Source organism: Oryx dammah, unplaced genomic scaffold, assembly GCF_014754425.2.
Source record: "Oryx dammah isolate SB20612 unplaced genomic scaffold, SCBI_Odam_1.1 HiC_scaffold_17, whole genome shotgun sequence".
Lineage (NCBI taxonomy): Eukaryota > Metazoa > Chordata > Mammalia > Artiodactyla > Bovidae > Oryx > Oryx dammah.
The window spans coordinates 7,458,269-7,482,291 of NW_024070201.1; the positions used below are offsets into that span (position 1 = coordinate 7,458,269).

Sequence of the window (24,023 nt, forward strand, 5' to 3'; positions counted from 1 at the left end):
CTCCTGAACCCTTTACTCTGATTACTATTTTCATTTTAGTCATTTCCTAAGCAGTAATATCTCTAAAATCCTGAATTTGATGTAGTAGTTCTGATTTTTCTACAGTGAGCTTTAAAAATTCATAATTTATTGAATACATATCTAATAAACCACCGGCCACAGTTCATATACCGTAAATGGTATCTGTTACCTTCTGAGAAGGAGTGTATGAGACCAACATTTTTTGACTGCTCACTGTGTTAAGCCCCCTGCTTAGTTCTGTCTCTACAGCCTGTGAACATGTACAGTCTAATCCCTAATAAATAATTGTCAAACAGAAGAGTGAGTGAATTAAGAGTGGTGCCAAACATTATTATGCAGATAAAGGAATGAATTAACTCTATCTGAGGGAGCTGGCAAAAGCTTCCGAGAGGAGGCTATCAAAGAATGAATACAAACATTATTAATGGAAAAGGAGAAAAGTATTTACAATGAAAAACATGATGCATTGCAGTGATGATTTTTCTGGAAAGTCAGTTGTTTAGTGGGAACAATAAATGAAGCTTGAAAGTTACCTTGGGCCAGCTGGGTTCTGGAGGTTGAACTCTGTTCTGTATGCAGTGGAACCAGTGATCTTTCTGACAAACTGGACCATCCATGGAATAGAGCCCACATTTCTAAGTGCAGCACCCCAGCCCTTTCCTCACTGAGTAGTTGCCCTCTCTTTTTCTAAGCCCTTCTCCCACCAGTCCTGGGGGAACCCTACCCTCCAGTCACCAACACTCACCTGTCTTTGCCCCCTTTTGACTTTTGCCTGTGGTGTTCTTCAACTCCCTGTGAATTGTTGTATTTCCTTCACATTAAGTTCAAGCATCATATTTTTTGTGAAATCGTCCCGTCTCCCTAGTCACTGCAGAGGTAGGGGTGGGGACAGTTTAATGTAGTGCTTTTCATGTCTGGGGAGGCTGAGCATCCTTGAGTCAGCCTGGATTGGACCTTGCACTACTTACTTCTGCATTCCTGCCCTTCCAATGGGAGACTGAACTGACCCAAGTGCGAGTAATGAGACCCAGCAGTTCCCCCTCATCCCAGCCCACATTAGGGACTGAAAATTCACTTTCTCTTTCTCCTCCCACAGTTTCTTGTATTTACATTCTTCTTTGTACTTCCTTCCTTGTTTTATAACTATTTACTTGTATCCCATTCAACGATTTCTCCTAATTCAAGTTTGAATTGTTTACCAACAGGAATTTCATTTTAGTGTTTCAGCACCAAAGTGCTTGTTTAAGAAGTGCTCACTAAATATTTGTGATTTTTATTTTAAAGTCAGAATCTGCCTGCCAATGCAGGAGACATAAGAGACAGTGGTTTGATCCATGAGTCAGGAAGATCCCCTGGAGAAGGAAATGGCAACCCACTCTGGTATTCTTTTTTTTTTTAATTTATTTATTTTTTATTGAAGGGTAATTGCTTTACAGAATTTTGCTGTTTTCTGTCAAACCTCAACTCATTATTAGAGAAATGCAAATCAAAACTACAGTGAGATATCACACTGGTATTCTTGCCTGAAAGGTCACATGGACAGAGGAGCCTGGCAGGCTACAGTCCATGGGGCTGCAAAGAGTTGGACTTGACTTAGCACACAACGTACTTGCATGCATTCTTGACTATAAGGTCCAATGTAGTCATCACTAGAACACAAGAAAGAGTGTTTGGAGGAGGCAAAGGGGATGTGGTTTCATGTAGTGTTTTTCATTTTGAGGAAGGGTGCTAGCCCTTTAAGCAGTCTTGCATTCCATGACTGAATTTATTTTACTGGTCTTAACTGTTATAATGGAAAAGTGATTTACGATGGACCAGTGTAAAAATGATAAGACACCTAGCCACTGAGAAACTCGAGTTTGTTCAGAAGAGAGATTTGGGGGTTCCAACCAGCAACAAGATAGATGCTCAGTAAGAAACAGAGTGATGAGGAGAAGAGAACTTCAGAGAAGACTCGGAACCAGGATGCAGGGGGTGGGTTTGAGTCTAGGGACAGAGCGTAAAGCAGCATCAGAGCAGGGTCAGCAGCACCAAACATCCTTGTACCTATGACTTGTGTGTATCGATTGAGAAGTTCTCTAGGCTGTATATCTAGAAAGTTAATCAATTTCTGGTTCACTGAGATATTGTGTACCTTTAAACTTACTGTTACCTAATCACCAAATTACCCTCCAGAGACTTTGCTTCTACTGATGATTGAGAGCTCTTGTTGTTACGATGTTATGTACCCTTACCTGTACCTTCAACCTTTTAAATTCTTCTAATTTGATGGTCCTAAAATTGATATCTAATTTTGTTTTAATTTGTGTGTCCTAGATATGGTGAGAACAAATATTGCTATATTTATTGGCCGCTTGTACTTCCTGTTCTGTGATTTAGCTATCCATAGTTATTGGCCATTTTTCAACGGTAGTATCTTTTTTGTTACTGATTGATACAACTTACCTCTGTACTCTCCTAATTCTTTATTAGCTATATACAATCTATGTCTTGACTTTTTACCTTGTTTATAATATCTTTTTTCTAATTTTTATATGATCACGTGTGTCAGTATTCTCCTTTTATGTTTCTTAGCCCTGAAATTGTGTAGATAATTTACTGAAAATCATCTAAAATCTTAAAAGTGTATTTTTATACTCAAGTCCTTAATTTCCATAAAGTTTTTTTTTCTGTAGGGAGACAAGAATGAAACTTTATTTTCTATATGGATAACCAGTTGCCAGAGCACATTTACCGATAAATGGTTTTCAGTATTTTTTGATACTGCAGTCCTATAGAAGTAAAAATGTTCTGAGCCTCTACACTGCCTCAGATCTATTCACAAGTAAATTATACATATGTACTACTATCAAATTATATATTAATGATACTTATTTCTTTTTATTTCCTTACTGAAATATAAATATTTTATAATATTTATATTGTTACAAATTCCAGTTACAAATTCCACTGGAACTTGTAGTGCTATACCTGATGTATATCAAATTTCCATATGTATTTACTTCTCTTCCTGGTTTCTCTGATCTGTTCCATTGTTTATACCTGAACCACTACCATACACTCTAAAGTGGTATAGCTCTCAAACTGTGTTTCAATACCTGGGAGAATAAGTCTCCCTAAATTACACTTTTTCCAAATTATTGGCTTTTCTTGGCCCTCTGAATTGTACTTTTAAAATTTTGATGCTTAAAAGGTTTATTCACAATGGTATCTAACACTTAAAAACAGGAGTTCTAACCCCTGGAACTTAGTATATATCAAAATTCTTTGCCTCTTTTTTTCCCATCAGATACTCTTTAAATCCTGTGGTCATCATCACAAACTGGGAAATACCATTTAATTATTTCATAAGTGGCTCTTCACAGAGGTTTATTAGAAAGAAGCTGGCAGCACACTCTTTTATGTCTGTCCTGATGTTGTTCTTCCTGGGAGAGTCAGTGGCAAGGGTCTGGGAGTCAGTAATCCAACTCCTGGAAACCAGGAAGAAGGTAGTAAATTCACTGGATCAGATTCTAATTGCTAGCCCTGTGTTAAAATTCTGGAGTAAGGGAGGATGTACTTGTGGTCTTTTGAGAATGAGAATTTCTTTTCCATTATGATGAGAATTGCTCAAAGTTCAATTCTTCAATAATTAGAAGAGCTTCACTGAAGTAATAATTGCCTTGACACTACTGAAAACAGAGCCTGTGTTCTCTCCCTCCCTTCTTTCCATGCATCCTTCCTTCTTTTCTTCTTCCTGTTTGTCACTTTTCTGAGGTTTTGCATTCCTAATGTAGTTGTTGTTCAGTCGCTTAGTTGTGTCCAGCTCTTTGTGACCCCATGGACCGCAGCACACCAGGCTTCTCTGTCCTTCACCATCTCCCAGAGCTTGCTCAAACTCATGTCCATTGAGTCAGTGATGCCATCCAACCATCTCATCCTCTGTCGTACCCTTCTCTTCCCACCTTCAATCTTTCCCAGCATCAGGGTGTTTTCAAACGAGTCAGCTCTTCGCATCAGGTGGCCTAAGTATTGGAGTTTCAGCTTCAGCATCAGTCGTTCCAATGAATATTCAGGACTGATTTCTTTTAGGATGGACTGATTGGATCTCCTTGCAGTCCAAGGGACTCTCAAGAGTCTTCAACACCACGATTCAAAAGCATCAATTTTTCAGCTCTCAGCCTTTTTTATTGTCCAGTTCTAGTACATGACTACTGGAAAAACCATAGCCTTGACAAGATGGACATTTGTCAGAAAAGTGATGTCTCTGCTTTTTAATATGCTGTCTAGGTTTGTCATAGCTTTTCTTCCAAGGAGCAAGCATCTCTTAATTTCATGGCTGCAGTCACCATCTGTAGTGATTTTGGAGCCCAAGAAAATAAAGTCTGTCACTGTTTTCATTGTTTCCCCATCTATTTGCCATGAAGTGATAGGACCAAATGCTAATATAGAGTCATTGGAATAACAATAGATGAAATAGAAGAGAACATTGACTATTGTAAACAATGCTGCAATGAACATGTATTTTCTAGTTAGTTTTTTTTCTTCAGATAAATACCTAGAAATGACATTACGGGATCATATGGTAGTTCTATTTTTAGTTTATTTGAAAACTTCCATGCTGTTTTTCCAATTTAAATTCCCACCAGCAGTGCATGAGAGTTCCCTTTTCTCCACATCCTCATCAAAACTTGTGATTTCTTGTCTTTTTGATGATAGGCATCGTGACAGGTGTGAGGTAATGTCTCAGTGTGGTTTTAATTTGCACTACCCTGATATTAGTGATATTGAGCACCTGTTCTTGGCCATCTCTATGTCTTCTTTGGAAAAATGCCTATTTAGATCCTTTACCTACTTTTCAATTAGATATATGATTTGCAAATATTTTCTCCCATTTAGAAGTTAACCTTTTCAATGCAACATTATTTACAATAGCTATGACATGGAAACAGCCCAAGTGTCTGTTGATGGGTGAGTAGATAAAGAAAATATGAGGTATATTTTATATATATATATATATATATATATATATGTATATATGTATGTATGTATGTATGTATATACACACAGTGAAATATTATTCAGCAATAAAAAATGTCATTTTTGGCAACATGGATTGGTTGGACCTTAAGGACATTATTCTAAGTGAAATAAATCAGAGAAAGATAAATACTGTATCATCTCACTTATATGTGGACCATAAAAAATGAGCTCAGAGATAGAGGACAAATTGTCGGTTCCCAGTGGCAGGCAATGGGGATGGTGAAATGCGTGAAAATGGCCAAAAGATACAGAGTTTCAGTTATGAAATTAATAAGTCAGGGCTTTCCCTGTGGCTCAGTGGTAAAGCATCCACCTTCCAATGCATGAGATGCTGGTTCAGTCCCTGGGTCAGGAAGATCCCCTGGAGAAGTAAATGGCAACCCACTCAAATATTCTTTCCTGGGAAATCTCATGGGCAGAAGCCCGATGAGCTACGGTTCTTGGGGTCACAAAAGAGTCGGATACAACTTAGCGATTAACCAACAATGTAATGTACAACTTGGTGACTATGGCTAATAATATATATTGTATGGTATGCTGTCTTGTATATTTTAAAGATGCTAAGTAGGTAGGTTTTAAAATTCTTATCACAAGAATAAAATGATTAGTAGCTATGTATGAGATGGATATTAACTAGACTTTATTGCCATGATCATTTCACAATATACACAATAATAAATCATTCTGTGATACGTCTAAAACGAATATATCAATTTTGCCTCAGTGAAAAAGAGAGAACGTGAAAATATTTAAAAGAGTTAGCAAAATCTTATGATAGAATATCAAAGGTCAGAAATATTAGTGTTTCTTACATGTCATGACATAGATTTGCAGGTTTGCTTCAGCAGCTATGGTCTGGTTATGAGAATTATGTTTGAGTTACTTGGCCTCTGAGTTGCATATGATTCTTGTTTTTAATGACTCACTTCCCTTACCTTCACTGGGTCACAGTGAACTTTTGCATTTTGTTCATTGCTGTACAGTACTGAGTAGGAAAGATAGTTATACTCTGAAGGACAGTAATATATCTTCTCGTTTAAGTGTTCTACTTCTAACTTATTTCCTTTAGAAAACATTTTGTGTAACAATTCATAAATTATTTTTCTGAAATGAATATAGCTCTGTATTTTGTATTTATTGTAAAAATGTTAAACTATTATAAACATAATTAGCTCTTTCAAAAATAAGTAGCTTTCTACATAAAAGAATGATTAAATGCATGGTTATGTTGCTGATTTTTTAAAGCTGGAGACTATTTTTATAGGTTTGTTTTTGTTTTGTTTTGTTGGTAGAGAGGCTTATCCTCAAATTTTAAAAGGTTATGTTTGAAAGCAGTTTCTCTCTTACCTCCTCCTACACCTAGATCGGCTTCATTCTCTTGGCAAAGAGCTGCAACTTTCTGGGCTGCAAGATTGTCTGGTAAAGTGTTTTGTTTTCTCCTCCTTCTACACTTGAAGACAACAGAGCCTCAATTTCTTTTCTGAAGAATTCCAAAATTCTTGACTTTGGAACGCTGAAAAGTACCTTTTCTGGAAGTTCAGATGCCTCCTCTATGCTTTTGATTACTATTTAAAAATGAAATCTATCCTCTCTAATGCAGGAGTTGCTGTGGGTGATGCCTGCCACCTACCTCTTTAGAACTCTCATGGTCCTCTGATGAGCACCTCCTTTTCTACCTAACCCTAGTCTTTGCATCACCAACCCCTGCAGAGACAGTACTCACACTGCTTCTCCACGTTGGTGTATTGAAGCCTGCAGCTAAATAATGTATTTTGGTCGCTGCCTTATTGTTCACCCTAAACTTCATCCTATACACACTTGGTAAGGATATTCCTTAGAGTATTCATTCTCACTTCTTTGCTTCAAGTTTTACGGGAGTTTGGAAGGGCTGCTTTTGTGGCTGCCAGCCTGGACATTTCAGCTGTGTTTATCAGTATCTCCTATTCCCTAGACACAGTAAAAATTTAGGGTTGAAGTGTACAAGGATTCCCTTCTATTTGCAGTCTGGCTTGTTTGAAAGATGGAGACATTTACTCTTTTAAAAACTCAACTCTAATATACTTGTTTGGCAAGTACCTATTTAAATCTTATACTTACTATTCTCTAGCATTTTTGAAGTATTTTGATATGGGCAGTAGAATTAGATCCTGAAGGAGGAAAAACAAGCTAAATCAGTGCTGTAAGGGGTTGTGAGAGCATAGTCCCAGTGGACTGATCCCAGAAACATCATCCTTTTGCTAATCCAAAGTAACTGCATGTATGTAGACATAATCTACTGTAGGGGTAGTTGCTGGTAAATTCACCCAAACTATAGCATCAAGTACGGATGTGAGAGTTCGACCATAAAGAAGGCTGAGTGCCAAAGAATTGATGCTTTTGAACTGTGGTGCTAGAGAAGACTCTTGAGAGTCCCTTGGACTGCAAGGAGATCAAACCAGTCCATCCTAAAGGAAATCAACCCTGAATATTCACTGGAAGGACTGTTGCTAAAGCTGAAACTCCCATACTTTGGCTGCCTGATGCAAAGAGCCGATGCATTGGGAAAGACCCTAATATTGGGAAAGATTGAGGGCAGGAGGAGAAGGTGGTGACAGAGGATAAGATGGTTGGATGGCATCACCGATTCAATGGACATGAGTTTGAGCAAACTTTGGGAGATAGTGAGCAGGGAAGCCTAGACTGCTGCAGTTCATGGGGTCACAAAGAGTCAGATACAACTTAGTGGCTGAACAACAACCGTGATGCTTATTATAATCCTCATAATGTCAAAGGATTTGCACCATTACTTGACTACTGATCTTTACCCTCTATTTCCCCATTTGATTCTCAGAAAGCATTCTGGCTGTCATAACATTTCCATTTTAGAATCCTACATAATATTCTTCACTTACTTCTGCTTAACAGGTCCAGCATTATCTTGTGAGATTTTGTGTCTCCATTCAATATAAAATATTTTGCCATAAGTAAAACAAATAGCAGAAAGAAAGGCCCAGCAAAGTAAACAGCACTCATTTTCAAACATGATCTAGAAATAATACTCAGTATTATTTTATTCAGTCTAGTAGATTACCTACATATTTACCTATTTGCTTGGTTTTTTTTCTAATTCACAAAGTCATCCAGTTTATTTTTGAAATAAACTTTATAAGTTCCTCCTGTAAGAATTTGTGATACTCATTCACTCTTTATATTTCAGAAAATATCTCTATTGGACTTTTAATTAATAATTTTGCTGGTTATAAAACTGAGGGTTGAATTTTTTTCCCTCTACTCCTTACTAATGGAAAGGAAATGGCAACCCACTCCAGTATTCTTGCCTAGAGAATTCCATGGACAGAGGAGCCTGGCAGGCTATACTCAATAATAGAGTCACAAAAAGTCAGACATAACTGAGTGAGTATCCATACCACCCCTAACTAATGTTAGTCTGCTCTTTTTGCATGTATATTTTTTTCTGAGAATTCTCCCATGTATCTAATAGTTGTTTCTGTGAGGTAATAATTTCTCTGAATTTGTAGACAATGTTTTTTATACTTGGTTCTCCAATTTCCCTCTAACATAACTGGCTTTAAATTTAGTTTTATTTGTTCTACTGGAAATCATTGTAACTTCTAAATCTGGGAATTTATGTCTTCTATAACTATCAGAAGTGTTGAAACCATCCCAGTGTTCTTCAAATATTTCCTTCCTTTTCATTGTCTCTTTCTCCCTCCAGACTACCTCTTAGATGTAAGGTAATGGCACCCCACTCCAGTACCTTGCCTGGAAAATCCCATGGATGGAGGAGCCTGGTGGGCTGCAGTCCATGGGATCGCTAAGAGTCGGACACGACTGAGCGACTTCACTTTCACTTTTCACTTTCATGCTTTGGAGAAGGAAATGGCAACCCACTCCAATGTTCTTGCCTGGAGAATCCCAGGGACAGGAGAGCCTGGTGGGTTGCCGCCTATGGGGTTGCACAGAGTCGGACACGACTGAAGCGACTTAGCAGCAGCAGCAGCAGCAGTGTGTGTGTCTTCCATATCTTACTTTTCCTGTTTCATCGTCTTTCTGTGCTATATTCTATGTAATTTCATCATTTCTTCCATATCTCACTTTTCCTGTTTCATCATCTTTCTGGGCTATATTCTGTGTAAGTTCTGTCTTCCAGTTCACCATTCTTTCATTTTAGTGATGGTATTTTTTTTTTAAACATTCTACATGGTTCATTTATAAATTTACCTATTTCTTTTTACTAGCATTTCCATTTCTGGTGTTTTCATTTCTTATCATATATCTTTAATAATTATAAAATCTCTATTGAAAATATTTGTATTCAGTAATTTCAGAGCCCCGTAACTCATCATATATTTGTGCTCTTCTGGTATGGTGGTTAAATATAAATCCTTGATTATGGATATGGTTTCTCAATGAGTTTTAATTTTTTGTAAAATTCTCTGTGACCTTAATTGAGGGAGTTTCTCTCAGAGAGAATTTTCATTTTCTTCTTCCAGTTACGATAGGGATTTCATCAGCAAAGGACCACTTTTCACATTTACTTTTTGCCTCTGTGTTCCCCATACCTTGCAGGTAGAAGTAAGAGTATAGCATCAGAACAGTAGAGTTTGATTTCAGTTTCTTCACTAACAGCTGCTGGACCTCAGGCACCTACACTGCTTTTCACATCTCTGTTTTCATTTCTACTATGACCACATAGTGAGAGTTATTAGGAAGGTAAATGAAATGTGGATCTGAAGCATACAGCACAATGGCTGGCATGCAAAGATTTCTGAGTGGTAGCTTAAAATAGCCTTTATTCTTAACATCATTTAGTGCAAACTCTATCATTGGCAGACTAAGGGTTTAACTTTAATGCAAAAGCTATTCTTATTTCTTTTAGTGTTTCATTATTTCTTTGTAGGAACCATTGAAAAATCAATGCAGATATATTGGAATTGAAATTAATTTACAGAGTCATAGCTAATAGAGGTATTTACTTAACATAATAGTTATTAAATAGTCATTGTATATACTTATGTTTTCAAGCCATGTTTCCCATGGGAACATGATCTGAAAGGAATGATATATATTTTACATGGCAAAAATTTTTTCTAAATGATTGAAAATATTCTTTAGTTGAAGATTTGGGAGTTTTGATTTTTTCCTTTAGAGGAGAATGTCCTATTCATATTGATTTTTATAAGTGCTTTGATAAGCTGTTTGGGATAAAGCCTGTGACCCCAGGAGCATGCTGGGTTATGAAAGATATTTGCTAATTTTGTCCATCAAAGGAAAAAAGGAGAATTTGTGTGGTTTAGGATGAAGAGAGGGTCGTAGCAGAAGTGAGGTGAAAAGGGAAGGTGAAAGTGAGATGCCTACTGCATGTACTACTTCCCATGGCCTTCCAAATCTTCACTAAAATTCTATTAAAGCATGGGAAATGTGTATATTTCCCATGAAATCTGTATATAATGCCATTGTCTTTTTTATTGAAGTGTAGTTGATTTAGAGTATTGTGTTAGTTTCAGGTGACATAGCAAAGTGATTCAATTGCATGTATTTTTTAGAGTATTTTCCATTATAGGTTATTATAAGATATTGAATATAGTTCCCTGTGCTATACAGTAAATCCTTGTTACTTATTTATTTTATGTACAGCTGTTTGTGTCTGTTAATCTCATACTCCTAATTTATCCCTCCCTCCTTTTTGTAACCATAAATTTGTTTTCTGTGTCTATAATTTGTGTCTGTTGTATATTTAGATTCATTTATATTACGTTTTAGACTCCACATATAAGTGATATCAGATATTTGTCTTCCTCTGACTTACTTCACTTAGTATAATATTCTCTACGTCCATCCATGTTGCTATAAATGACAATATTTCATTCTTTTTATGACTGAGTAGTATTCCACTCTGTGAAAGTGTGTGTGTGTGTGTGTGTGTGTATGTATCACATCTTTTTTATCCATTCATCTGTTGAAGGACATTTAAGTTGCATCCATGTCTTGGATATTGTAAATAATGCTGCTATGAACATTTGCATTTTTTTCAAATTAGAGTTTTTGTCTTCTGACAAGGGCTTAATATCCAAAATATACAAGCAGTTTATATAACTCAATATTAAAAAATCGAATCAAAAAGAGGACAGAAGACCTAAATAGGTATTTCTCCACCAATGGCCAACAGGCACATAAAAGGATGCTCAACATCACTAATTATTAGAGAAATGCAGTAAAAGCCACAAAAAAGTACCACCTCATATTGGTCAGAAGACCATCATCAAAAAATCTACAAATAATAAAGGCTGGAGAGAGTGTGAAGGTAAAGGAACCCTCATACACTTGGTGGGGATGTAAATTGGTGTAATCTCTGTGTAAAACAATATGGAGGTTTTTTTTTTTTTTAAGGAAAAATAAAAACTAAAAATAGACCTACTTATGGTTCCAAATAGGAAAAGGAGTAAGTCAAGCCTGTTTATTGTCACCCTGCTTATTTAACTTATATGCAGAGTACATCATGAGAAATGAAGAAACACAAGCTGGAATCAAGATTGCCAGGAGAAATATCAATAACCTAAGATATGCAGATGACACCACCCTTATGGCAGAAAGTGAAGAGGAGCTAAAAACCCTCTTGATGAAAGTGAAAGAGGAGAGAGAAAAAGTCGGCTTAAAGCTCAACATTCAGAAAACGAAGATCATAGCATCCGGTCCCATCACTTCATGGGAAATAGATGGGGAAACAGTGGAAACAGTGTTAGAGTTTTTTTTTTGGGGGGGGGCCTCCAAAATCACTGCAGATGGTGTCTTCAACCATGAAATTAAAAGACGCTTACTCCTTGGAAGAAAAGTTATGACCAGCCTAGATAGTATATTCAAAAGCAGAGACATTACTTTGCCGACTAAGGTCCGTCTAGTCAAGGCTATGGTTTTTCCAGTGATCGTGTATGGATGTGAGAGTTGGACTGTGAAGAAGGCTGAGCGCCGAAGAATTGATGCTTTTGAACTGTGGTGTTGGAGAAGACTCTTGAGAGTCCCTTGGACTGCAAGGAGATCCAGCCAGTCCACTCTGAAGGAGATCAACCCTGGGATTTCTTTGGAAGGACTGATGATAAAGCTGAAGCTCCAGTACTTTGGTCACCTCATGCGAAGAGTTGACTCATTGGAAAAGACTCTGATGCTGGGAGGGATTAGGGGCAGGAGGAGAAGGGGACGACAGAGGATGAGATGGCTGGATGGCATCACGGACTCGATGGACTTGAGTCTGAGTGAACTCCGGGAGATGGTGATGGACAGGGAGGCCTGGCGTGCTGGGATTCATGGGGTTGCAGAGTCGGACACGACTGAGCGACTGAACTGAGCTGAACTGTACTGATGGGATCCAGCAATCCCCTTCCTGGGCATACAGTGCCATTGTCTACAGGGTTCTAATTTAACTGAAAATAAATCTGATATTCTAATTTATTTTTCTTTATTGATCATCTGCTTCTTTTTCCTGTGTGTTTCTTAATCCTCGATTTTCTGTAATTTCATCAAGATTTAGCTCTAGTTTAATCTATTAATTTTCTTGAAACAAAGTAAGCTCCTCTGGGTCTGAAAATTCGAGTTTCCTTAGATATTAGCAAAGTATTCTCTTAATATTACCTTTGAATCTTTTTTCCTGTTTCATTTTTTCTTTCCCTTTTTCATGATCCCCAAGAATAATCTATATGTTGATTCTCTATTTATCTGTCTTCTGTATCTACCTTCTTTTCTCCATTAACATTTTAATCCTTTGAAACTTCATTTGACAATTTTTCTCAAAATCTTCATGTCTGTGGTTTAGTTTTTACACTGGCAGTTCTCCTTTCTTATTCTTATGACAGGTTTTAAAATCTACAGTGATTTTATTTATATTTTTAATTTATTTTCTATCTATGTATAGTTAATGTACAATACAATGTCAGTTACAGGTGTATAGTATAATGATTCACAGTTTTTAAAGGTTATATTCCATCTATAGTTACTATGAAATTGGCTACACTACCCCTGTTTTGCAATGTATCCTCATAGTTCATTTTATACATACTAATTTGTACGTCTTAATCTCCTACCCCATGTTTCTCCTTTTGCCTTTTCTCTTCCCACTAGTAACCACTAGTTTATTCTTCATATCTGGGATTACGTTTCTTTTTTGTTGTTTTCACTGGTTTGTTGTACTTCTTAGATTTCACACGTAAGTGATATCATCCAGTGTTTGTCTTTCTCTCTCTGACTTATTTCACTTAGCATAATACCCTCCAAGTCCATCCATGTTGCTGCAAATGTTAATATTTCTTTCTTATTTATAGCTGAGTAGTATTCCATTATATATATGTACTACATCTTCTTTATCCATTCATCTGTTGATGGACACATATCTTAGCAATTGTAAATAATTCTACTGTGAACATTGGGTACATGGAACTTCTTGAATTAGTGTATTTGGGTTTTTTCATATATATATACTCAAGAGTAGAATTGCTGGGTTATGTGATAGTTCTATTTTTAGTTGTTGAGACAACTTCATGCTGTTTTCCACAGTGACTGCTCCAGTTTACATCCCCACCAACAGTGTCTGAGTATTCCATTTTCTCCACATCCTTGCCAACATTTATTTGTGTTTTTTTGGTTTTTTTTTTGATGATCGCCATTTTGACAGGTTTGAGATGATACCTCACTGTGGTTTTGAATTGCATTTCCGCAATGGTTAATGATGCTGAGCGTCTTCTTATATGCCTGTTGGACATCTACATTTTCTCTTTGGAAACACGTCTGTTTAGTTCTCTCCATTTTTGAGCTTCCATTGTGGCTCAACTGGTAAAGAATCCTCCTGCAATGCGGGAGACCTGGGTTTGATCTCTGGGTTGGGAAGATCCCCTGGAGAAGGGAAAGACTACCCACTCCAGTATTCTGGCCTGGACAATTCCAGGGACTGTATAGTCCATGGGGTCGCAAAGAGTGAGACACGCCCATTTTTTAATGGGGTTGTTTGCTTGTTTGTCCTTTTTTTAAATGTTGAGTTGGAGCTGTTTGTATTCGTTGGATATTAACCCCGTATCCATCATATCATTTACAAATAGATGCCACAAAATGAGATTGTTTCCTTAATTTCTATTTCTGATAGTTTGTTGTTAATGTGTAGAAATTGTTTTTATAAACTAATTTTTCTTTATTTTTTAAAGCTTTTTCTCTGTCATCTCCCATTTTATCTCATTCTTTTTTGCAATTAATTTCATCTTTTATTTAATGTTTTTGTTTCTATTCTTTGATTTCATGAAACTTAGATGCACTCTTTCTTTGAAATCCAGTGAAAGGATTACATAAGGCCATTTCCTACAATTCTTCCTCTACTTTGTAGTCATCTGATTTCTGGTTTTACATTCCCTTTTTATCATTTCTGAAAATATTTTTGCTTAGATTCCAAATATCCTTGCTATTTACTTCACATTTAAGTCTACATAATTCTAACTTGGCCTGCTATTGGACTTAGTAATTGCTAGCCGGTTCTCCTTGTTTTCCTTCCTTGTTTGACTATCCATTTATAATATGAGCTAGAAAATATGAAGTCTCAGCTGTTTGGTTTGATATGGAAAGAGAGAGACAGTGTTTAGGGAGATAAATGTAGGTACTTTAGAAAGATTGTCAACAGATGGTTTGCAGGCAAATGTGAACCCAAACATTCTACTGTAAAATATACATTTTCTGCCTAGACGGTATCTTTTACTAAAGGGAAATTCCACTTAGAGTTCTTCCTATTATTCAAGAAGTGGAAGTAATATGGCAGGAAGCCAAATTATTGTTCAAGCCCTTGTGGCAAACAAATTGGTTTGTTGCTATGCAGCTGTTACTTTGTTCAATACAATGATTGTGTAGTACTATGCAAGTACTATGCTTTCAGTAAGGAGCTTATCTTTTAGTTGAGGCAGAGATGATTATCAAAATAGTTACATAAGATAAAGTATTATATCCTGATGGAAGATGATAAATATTAAGAAAAAATAAAACAGGGAAGCAGGTTTGAAGGCATAAAAGGTTACTGTTCATTTGCCTCTGCTCAGTCAAATATGACCAGTAACTCCAAAAGTTAATTCTCAGTTTTCTGTTGCTTCGCTCTCTACCTCTTGTCTGGTTTGCCCCTCAGATTGAGAAGACTAAGTCATGGGGTTAAGTAGTTGGTATGACCACATAGTCCTGATTCAGTTGTCTGTTGCCATTCTGTTATGAAAATGGACTAAAGGACTTATGTTCTCTGCTTTCCCTGTAGTCATCATGAGCCCAAGTGGAGGTCCTCTCACTCACTACTTTTAACATATATTAAGGTGTACTGCATGAATTTCCTAAGTGTTCCTGGGTTCTACATTCTATTCTCATGATCTATATATCTATTCCCTGAAACTATTAATAATTTAATAGTTTGGGTTATGGTGGTACTCTTGCCTGGAAAATCCCATGGATGGAGGAGCCTGGTGGGCTGCAGTCCATGGGGTCGCTAAGAGTCGGACACGACTGAGCGACTTCACTTTCACTTTTCACTTTCATGCATTGGAGAAGGAGATGGCAACCCACTCCAGTATTCTTGCCTGGAGAATCTCAGGGACGGGGCAGCCTGGTGGGCTGCCGTCTATGGGGTCGCACAGAGTTAGACATGACTGAAGTGACTTAGCAGTATTATTGTAAATTTTAATACATAGCATGGCATATATTAAAATCACAGTTGCTCTTTTAATGAAATTCTCTTGTCGACTATCACACACATTTATTCTTCTAGTTGTTGTTGTTCGTTCACTCAGTTGAGTCTGACTCTTTGCAACCCCATCAGGTAGCCAAAATATTGGAGCTTCAGCTTCAGCATTAGTCCTTTCAAATACTCAGGGTTGATTTCCCTTAGGATGGACTGGTTGGATCTCCTTGCAGTCCAAGGGACTCTCAAGAGTCTTCTCCAGCACCACAGTTTGAAAGCACCAGTTCTTCAGTATCCACCCTTCTTTATGGTCCAGCTCTCACAGCTGTATATGACTACTGATTTATTCTTCTAAGTGAACAGTAAAACCATCATTCCTAATTCTAAAAATTATTAGATTTTGATTGAAGCAGTATAAAATGTATGTATTAATTTGGACATATTGACACTTTAAGGTTTTCAATTCAGGTGTACATGCCTTTTCATTAATTCACATGTTTTGTGGGTCCTATGATAGAATTTTACAATTTTAATACAGGTCCTATGCTTTTCTTCAATATATTCTTGAATATTTTGTAAACTTTATCCCTTGTGATAGAATATTTTCTATTTTTCAAGTGGCAATTATTGGAAGCAATAAATCTAGTGATTTTTATAAACATGTTCTTTCTAGCCATGTAACTTAATTATCTCAGTGCTTTGATAGATTATTAGTAGTCCTTTCAATTTTCTATAGTCATTTTATCTAGAAGTTAAGTATTTCATTATTAATATTGTTACTTCTACTTGCCATATTTTGTATTTTCCTGGTTCATCTTTTCTCATCTTTTAATTTTCAGCTTATTTTTCTATATTTTTTTGCATTTCTGATGAAAACTTTGCTGGCTTGGTCACATTTCTCTTCATTTTATTTTCCCTATTCAATCCTCCTTGTTAAATTGTAAGTTTGACTCTGCTTTCCCAGTTTGCTTATGCTTACATCCCATCCTGATGTCATAATGAAGTCTATATTCCTCTGTTATTATATAACAATTAAACAGTAACTGTGACTGATCATTTAACCAATTGTCTTATTAACATATACTAGACAAGTTCATCGGAGAAGGCAATGGCACCCTACTCCAGTACTCTTGCCTGGAAAATCCCATGGGCAGAGGAGCCTGATAGGCTGCAGTCCATGGGGTCGCTAAGAGTTGGACATGACTGAGCGACTTCACTTTCAGTTTTCACTTTCGTGCATTGCAGAAGGAAATGACAACCCACTCCAGTGTTCTTGCTTGGAGAATCCCAGGGACGGGGGAGCTTGGTGGGCTGCCGTCTATGGGGTCGCACAGAGTCGGACATGACGGAAGCGACGCAGCAGCAGCAGCAGCAGACAAATTCATGATCTTTTGTTCCTTCTCTTCCCCACTCTTACATATCTTCTCTCTCTCAAGACCTTTCTTAATACTTATCTTATAAATTCCTTCTCATGGTAATAGCCTCTATTTGGATTCAGTTATGTATACTTCAAGAATAATTTTACAGTATTGTATCTTTAACTCAACATTTAGAAAACTAAGATCATGGCATCCGGTCCCATCACTTCATGGCAAATAGATGAGGAAACAGTGAAAACAGTGACAGACTTTATTTTCTTGGGCTCCAAAATCACTGCAGATGGTGACTGCTACCATGAAATTAAAAGATGGTTGCTCCTTGGAAGGAAAATTATGACCAACCTAGACAGCATATTAAAAAGCAGAGACATTACTTTGTCAACAAATGTCCGTCTAGTCAAGGCTATGGTTTTTTCAGTGGTCATGTATGGATGTGAGATTTGGACTATAAAGAAAGATGAGCACTGAAGAATTGATGCTTTTGAACTGTGGTGTTGGAGAAGACTCTTGAGAATCCCTTGGACTGCAGGGAAATCCAATCAGTCCATCCTAAAGAAAATCAGTCCTGAACATTCTTTGGAAGGACTGATGCTAAAGCTGAAACTCCAATACATTAGCCACCTGATGTGAAGAGCTGACTCATTTGAAAAGACCCTGATGCTAGGAAAGATTGAAGGTGGGAGGAGAAGGGGACGACAGAGGATGAGATGGTTGGATGGCCTCAGTGACTTGATGGACATGAGTTTGAGCAAGCTCCGGGAATTGGTGATGGACAAGTAAGCCTGGCATGTTGCAGTCTATGGAGTCACAAAGAGTTGGACATGACTGAACGACTGAACTGAACTGAACTGACTTTATCCTTTCTTTGCATCCTCTTTGAATGTCATAATTTTACTATAAAATATGTTATTGATATACAACAATTTATGCATATAATGCATATGACGTATATGAAACAATGTAATGAAAATCCACATATGAATTCATCTGGCTTAGGAAAGTTTATTGCCGATGCTCTTGAAACTGATTGTGTATTTCCTCCTGGTCCTTTCAGTTTTTCCAGGAAACTTCTAGCTTTAATTTTAGGTTTTTCGTTCTATTGTATAATTCTGTTAGGCTTTCTGATTATCTATGTGTCCCTTAACAATATATTCTTATGTACGTTTTCACTTTGAAGGCTATTGCATACAGTGCAGCTGTGAACATTCTTGAGTCTTCTAGTGCTCATTTGCAAGAGTTTCTATAGGTAAGGTATGCACCTGATTATAATATATGTTCATCTTGGTTTTACTAGATAGTGCCAAACTGTTTTCAAAATAGTTATACCAATTCACATCCCATATCAGCTCTGTATGAAAGTTCTTATTTTTGTGTCTTTGCCACGCTGGATAGGTTGTATTTCACAGTGACCATAACTTGCATTGCTGTAGTTACTAATGAGATCAATTGTATTTTTGTTCCCTGTTTTTATTTTTTTCTTCCTCTGTAAAATGTCTTTTTATGTCTTTCTCTCTGATTTAAGGGATTCTTTGTATACTGCCTAGAGAAGGAAAATGGCAACCCACTCCAGTATTCTTGCCTGGAGAATTCCATGGACATAGGAGCCTGGCTGCAATCCATGGGGTCACAAAGAGTCAGACACGACTGAGCTACTGACACTTTTGTACACTGTGGATATATATGTTACAAATATCTAATTAAAGAATGAGAAAGAATAGCCTATCTGATAAAGTGGTTATGGTTGTTGTTTAGTCACTAAGTTGTATCTGACTCTTTGCAACCCCATGGACTCTAGTGCTCCAGGCTCCTCTGTCCATGAGATTTCCCAGCCAAGAAAACTAGAGTGGGTTGCCATTTGCTTCTCCAGGGGCTCTTCTGAACCCAGTATTGAACCTGCATCGCTTGCATTGGCAAATGGCTTCTTTACCACTGAGCCACCAAGGAATTTCGGTCAAGTGCTAGTTGGGCATAAATCTAAATGAAATGAGAAGTGAATCTTGCACATATTTAGGTGAAAGACCATTTCAGGTAAGGGAAACAGAATAAAGGCCTGAGGCAGGAACAGAAGCAAGTTCCTCAGAACTCAGCGAGTTCCAAGAACATGGGCATCAGGTGGATGGAGCTGGGGACACTGTAAGAGACCCTCTTTTTGCAGAATGATATTGGGCTTTGTAGAGTTTGATAAAGAATTTGGACTTCATTCTAAGTAGGATGAGTAGCCACTGAGCGTATTGAGCAAGGAGTGAAATAATCCAAATGAAATTTTTTTCCCCCATGGAAAAGCATTTTATTTTAATCATAGCAGTGTGTACATGATTGAAGTTTTGAAAGGCCCATTCAGCTGAGTAGAGAATAGACTGTGGAGGTACAAGGATGAAAGCTGGGAGATCAGCCAGCACATGTTGCAGTAGTACAGCTCTGATGACGGTGGCTTAAACGATGGTGGAAGAAGTGGAAATGGGGAGAAATGATTGGATTTGGATTATTACTTCATAGTAATGCACCAGGATCTGCTGATGAATTGGATATGAAGTGAGAGAAGAAGTGACATAGCAAGGATGACACCAGAGGTTTTCCATAGCAAGAATGTAAATGGAATTGAAAAATGGAAGCTTCAATTTGGGGACAGGTGTATCAAAGTTTGCTTTAAAAACATTAAGTCTTGGGGAGGGTGGTATTAGATATACAAGCAAAAATGCTGAATAGTAAGTAAGATAGTTGAGTCTCGAGTTCCCTGAGAAAGTTGAATCAGGAGTTATACATTTGCAACTGTTCCATATATACATGGCATAAAGATATGAATAGATGCAGACACATATAAAGAGAGTATAGCTGTGTAGGAGAAGTCTGAGGACTGAGATTGGAACTCCATGATTTAGAAGTTGGGAAGATGTAAAGAACAAGCCAGAGAGACTAAAGGAGTGGCCACAAGAGGTATGTGGAAGCCAAGAGACTAGAGTGTTACAAGTAAAAGGAAATGATCAACTGTGTTGAGCTGTTGGTTTGATTAAGATAAGTAGTGAGCACTGACCATTGTTTTTTGACTGGTGGAAATCACCGGTGGAAATCACCAAGAGCAGTTCTATTGGAGTAGGGAGAAAAATCTGACTGGAATGGGTTCCAGGGAAAATGGGAGGAGAGAGAGTAATCTCATTTCAGTGGATGGATTGTGCATGAGAGGAACTATTAGAGGATGCAGGCACAAGGTCAGACAGTTGCAGAGAAAAGTCCTTGAGTAGATGAAGAAAAATAAGATTTAGTGCTGAAGTGATAGGGGCACAGGTAGTCCATGCATTGCAACAGGAAGGAGGCAGAGTATCGGGCCACCAGTAGTGCACGTTGATTACAAAGAAAACACTCTGTGGATGGATCTCCTCTTTCCCTAAGCCTCAAAAAATTAGCTGTTCTGCTTCTGCTTCCATCCTCAAAACAATATCCATTAGGTGGAATGAGGGACAACTATCAAGTCTTTCTCTCCACATTATTTCCAACACTTCCACATCCCTTAGCATCTGAGCCCATCTTCCCTCCTTCCAGCAAAACATTGGAAACTCCTAAAGATAGATGCCGGGTGGTGAGTCGAGGGTGGCTACTGGACTCACACATCAAGTCTCTACTTAGGTTACCAAACCACCAGGTACTATTGTTTTTCAGAAGCACATAAATAATGTTACAGATTATACAGAGTTATTCTGTATTTACTTTTACCATTATCTTTTTTCTCGGTCAACAATCATATGAAATTATATAGATTTGTTCCTTATATTAACAGTGATTTTTGTACATGAAGGTTAGGAATCACTTCTTTGAAAGACCACATTATATGAAATTCAGCAAATCAGAAGAAAAATCACATTGCTGTTCCCATTTTCTTCTTAGTATTCTTGCTGGGATATTCCTTTTTCAAGCTCTGTGTTAAGCCGAAATAATAACTTCAGTAGCTCAAGAAACATTCCCTGGTGGCCCATTATGCGGTAGGCGGTTGGGAAGACTTCAGGTCTGCGTTGGTAACTGCAGGAGACCTGGCCCTTGTCCTCATGGGGCCTGGTGGGGGTGGAGGCTGTGTACTTGGAAGGAAGCAGATACAGCAATGGAGAAGAACTACAGAAAGACATAATCATTTATTCTTTCATCCATTCAGCAGAAGTTTATTGAGGCAGTACCAGACATTGAGTGAATATACAAAGCTGACAAAGAGGCGATCTCTTCTTTGAAGATCACTGTAAAGAACAAGGGAACTTTTTCTTTAACCCTTTTCTTCTCTTAACATTATCTTCCCTTGAGGACTCTGATTTGTATCTACAACACTGTATGTGGTTATAATAATTGTATACCTACATTTAAATATCTATCCAAATTTTAATCTAATGTTGTCCTCTGTGGGGCTCTGGACCTTAACTTAAAATTGCCATTTGTGGCAGAAATAAAGAACACTCCCTTCTATATTTTGCTCTATGATGAAACAAAGGCAATTTAAAAGTTTGGTGCAGATGTACCTGTGTTTTTACAGTTTACATTTTATATAATGTCAAAAGGAGTTAAGGTTAACTGTATTTTTAATAACAGCTGATTGTTTTATTTAACTTGCTGAGTGTAAAGTCAGAGACTGGATGCTGACAATGGAACTAATGAGGTCCAACTCATAGTGAAAAAGTAAAAGTGTTAGTCGCTTAGTCATATCTGACTCTTGGTGACTCCATGGACTGCAGCTCACCAGGCTCCTTTGTCCATGGGATTCTCCAGGCAAGAATACTGGAGTGGGTAGCCATTCCCTTCTCCAGAGGATCTTCCCAATCCAGGGACTGAACCCAGGTCTCCCGCATTGCAAGCTAATTCTTTACCATATGAGCTATAGTCTTGATTTCAAGTGCAAACCTCATAGAGAAAAATATTCTGAAGTAGTGTTTTCCAAACTGTTAATTCTCTGAGATGCTAACAGATCTTTCATCAAGTAAAAAGGCCAGATAGACTTGGAAAGCACGGTATATTAACATTTTTCTCTTAGAGATCCATAATCCAAACAATGTATTGAAGGTTCTCAGATACAGGACTAAGTAAGGTAAGGATATCACTTTAACTTTATTAATACAGCGTTGCTTAAACATATATGCCCATAGAAGCCTGTATTCTTTGTTTATTTCCTTGGGTTTTGGAGGGAGAGGAATATACGTGACTAGGAACATGTTTTAATATCAGAAAATTCAAACAAACAAAGTTATAGTTTCACTTCCTCTCTCAGTTCTTTCTAATCCTGTTTCAAAAGTCAGAGCTAATGTTAGTGAGTGTCTGCTATATGCCAGGCACTTGACCATATACCTTACACATTATCTTACCTAGACTGATGGCAGTATTGAGAGGTAAATTCCCTATTTAAAAGCTGAATAAACTGATACTTGGATAAATAAAATAATTTACCCCCCATATAATGCTTTTAAATGATAGGATTCATACACAGATATGGCCAAGCCAAGGTTCATTTTTCCCACATGCCACACTTTCATGAGCTATAGATAGATGAGTTATTGTATCTCTTAAGATGTGTTTTGGAAAGAACAAACATGTCTTGTAATGGGTGGAGTATAGAGGTGGCAAGATTGTAACAATTTAGAGCTTCAGGAAAAGTGCTTCAAGAAAAGCCAGAGGAACCAGAGATCAAATTGTCAACATCTGTTGGATCAACAAAAACGCAAGAGAGTTCCAGAAAAACACCTACTTCTACTTTATTGACTATGCCAAAGCCTTTGACTGTATGGATCACAACAAACTGTGGAAAATTCTGAAAGAGATGGGAATACTAGACCACCTGACCTGCCTCCTGAGAAATCTGTATGCAGGTCAAGAAGCAACAGTTAGAACTGGACATGGAACAACAGATTGGTTCCAGATTGGGAAAGGAGTACGTCAAGGCTGTATATTGTCTGCCTGCTTATTTAACTTCTATGCAGAGTACATCATGCAAAATGCCAGGCAGGATGAAGCACAAGCCGGAATCAAGATTGCCAGGAGAAATATCAGTAATCTCAGATACACAGATGATACCACCCTTATGGCAGGAAACGAAGAAGAACTAAAGGAGCCTCTTGATGAAAGTGAAAGAGGAAAGTGGAAAAGTGGGCTTAAAATTCAACAGTAAGAAAACTAAGATCATGTCATCTGGTCCCATCACTTCATGGCAAATAGATGGGGGAAACAAGGGAAACAGTGACAGACTTTATATTTTGGGGCTCCAAAATCACTGCAGATGATGACCGCAGCCATGAAATTAAAAGGCACTTGCTCCTTGAAAGAAAAGCTATGACCAACCTAGACAGCATATTAAAAAGCAGAAATATTACTTTACCAACAAAGGTCCATCTAGTCAAAGCTATGGTTTTTCCAGTAGTCATTTATGAATGTGAGAGTTGGACTTTAAAGAAAGCTGAGCACCAAAGAATTGATGCTTTTGATCTGTGGTGTTGGAGGAGACTCTTGAGATTTCTTTGGACTGCAAGGGGGTCCAACCAGTCAGTCCTAAAGGAAATCAGTCCTGACTAGTCATTGGAAGCACTGATGATAAACCTGAAGCTCCAGTACTTTGGCCACCTGATGTGAAGAACTAACTCATTGGGAAAGACTCTGTTTCTGGGAAAGATTGAAGGCAGGAGCAGAAGGGAACAGCAGAGGATGAAATGATTGGATGGCATCACTAACTTGATGGACATGAGTTTGAGCAAGCTCCAGGAGTTGGTGATGGACAAGGAGGCCTGGTGTGCTGCAGTCCATGGGGTTGCAAAGAGTCAGACACTACTGAGCGACTGAGCTGAACTGAACTGAGTGCTTCAGGAAAGCATCTCTTAATAATACTGTACATTTATTAAATTCTTGTTAATTTTCCTTGTGTGCAAAGTTCTCCTTTAACATATACTCTTTGATCTGCT

At 37.6% G+C, this 24,023-nt stretch overlaps 1 protein-coding gene across 2 annotated transcripts in view; it reads left to right on the forward strand.

Annotated features, from left to right (window-relative positions):
- Positions 1-24,023, forward strand: part of PGR (progesterone receptor) — a 115,515-nt gene that overhangs the window by 56,675 nt on the left and 34,817 nt on the right. The window lies entirely within an intron of this gene.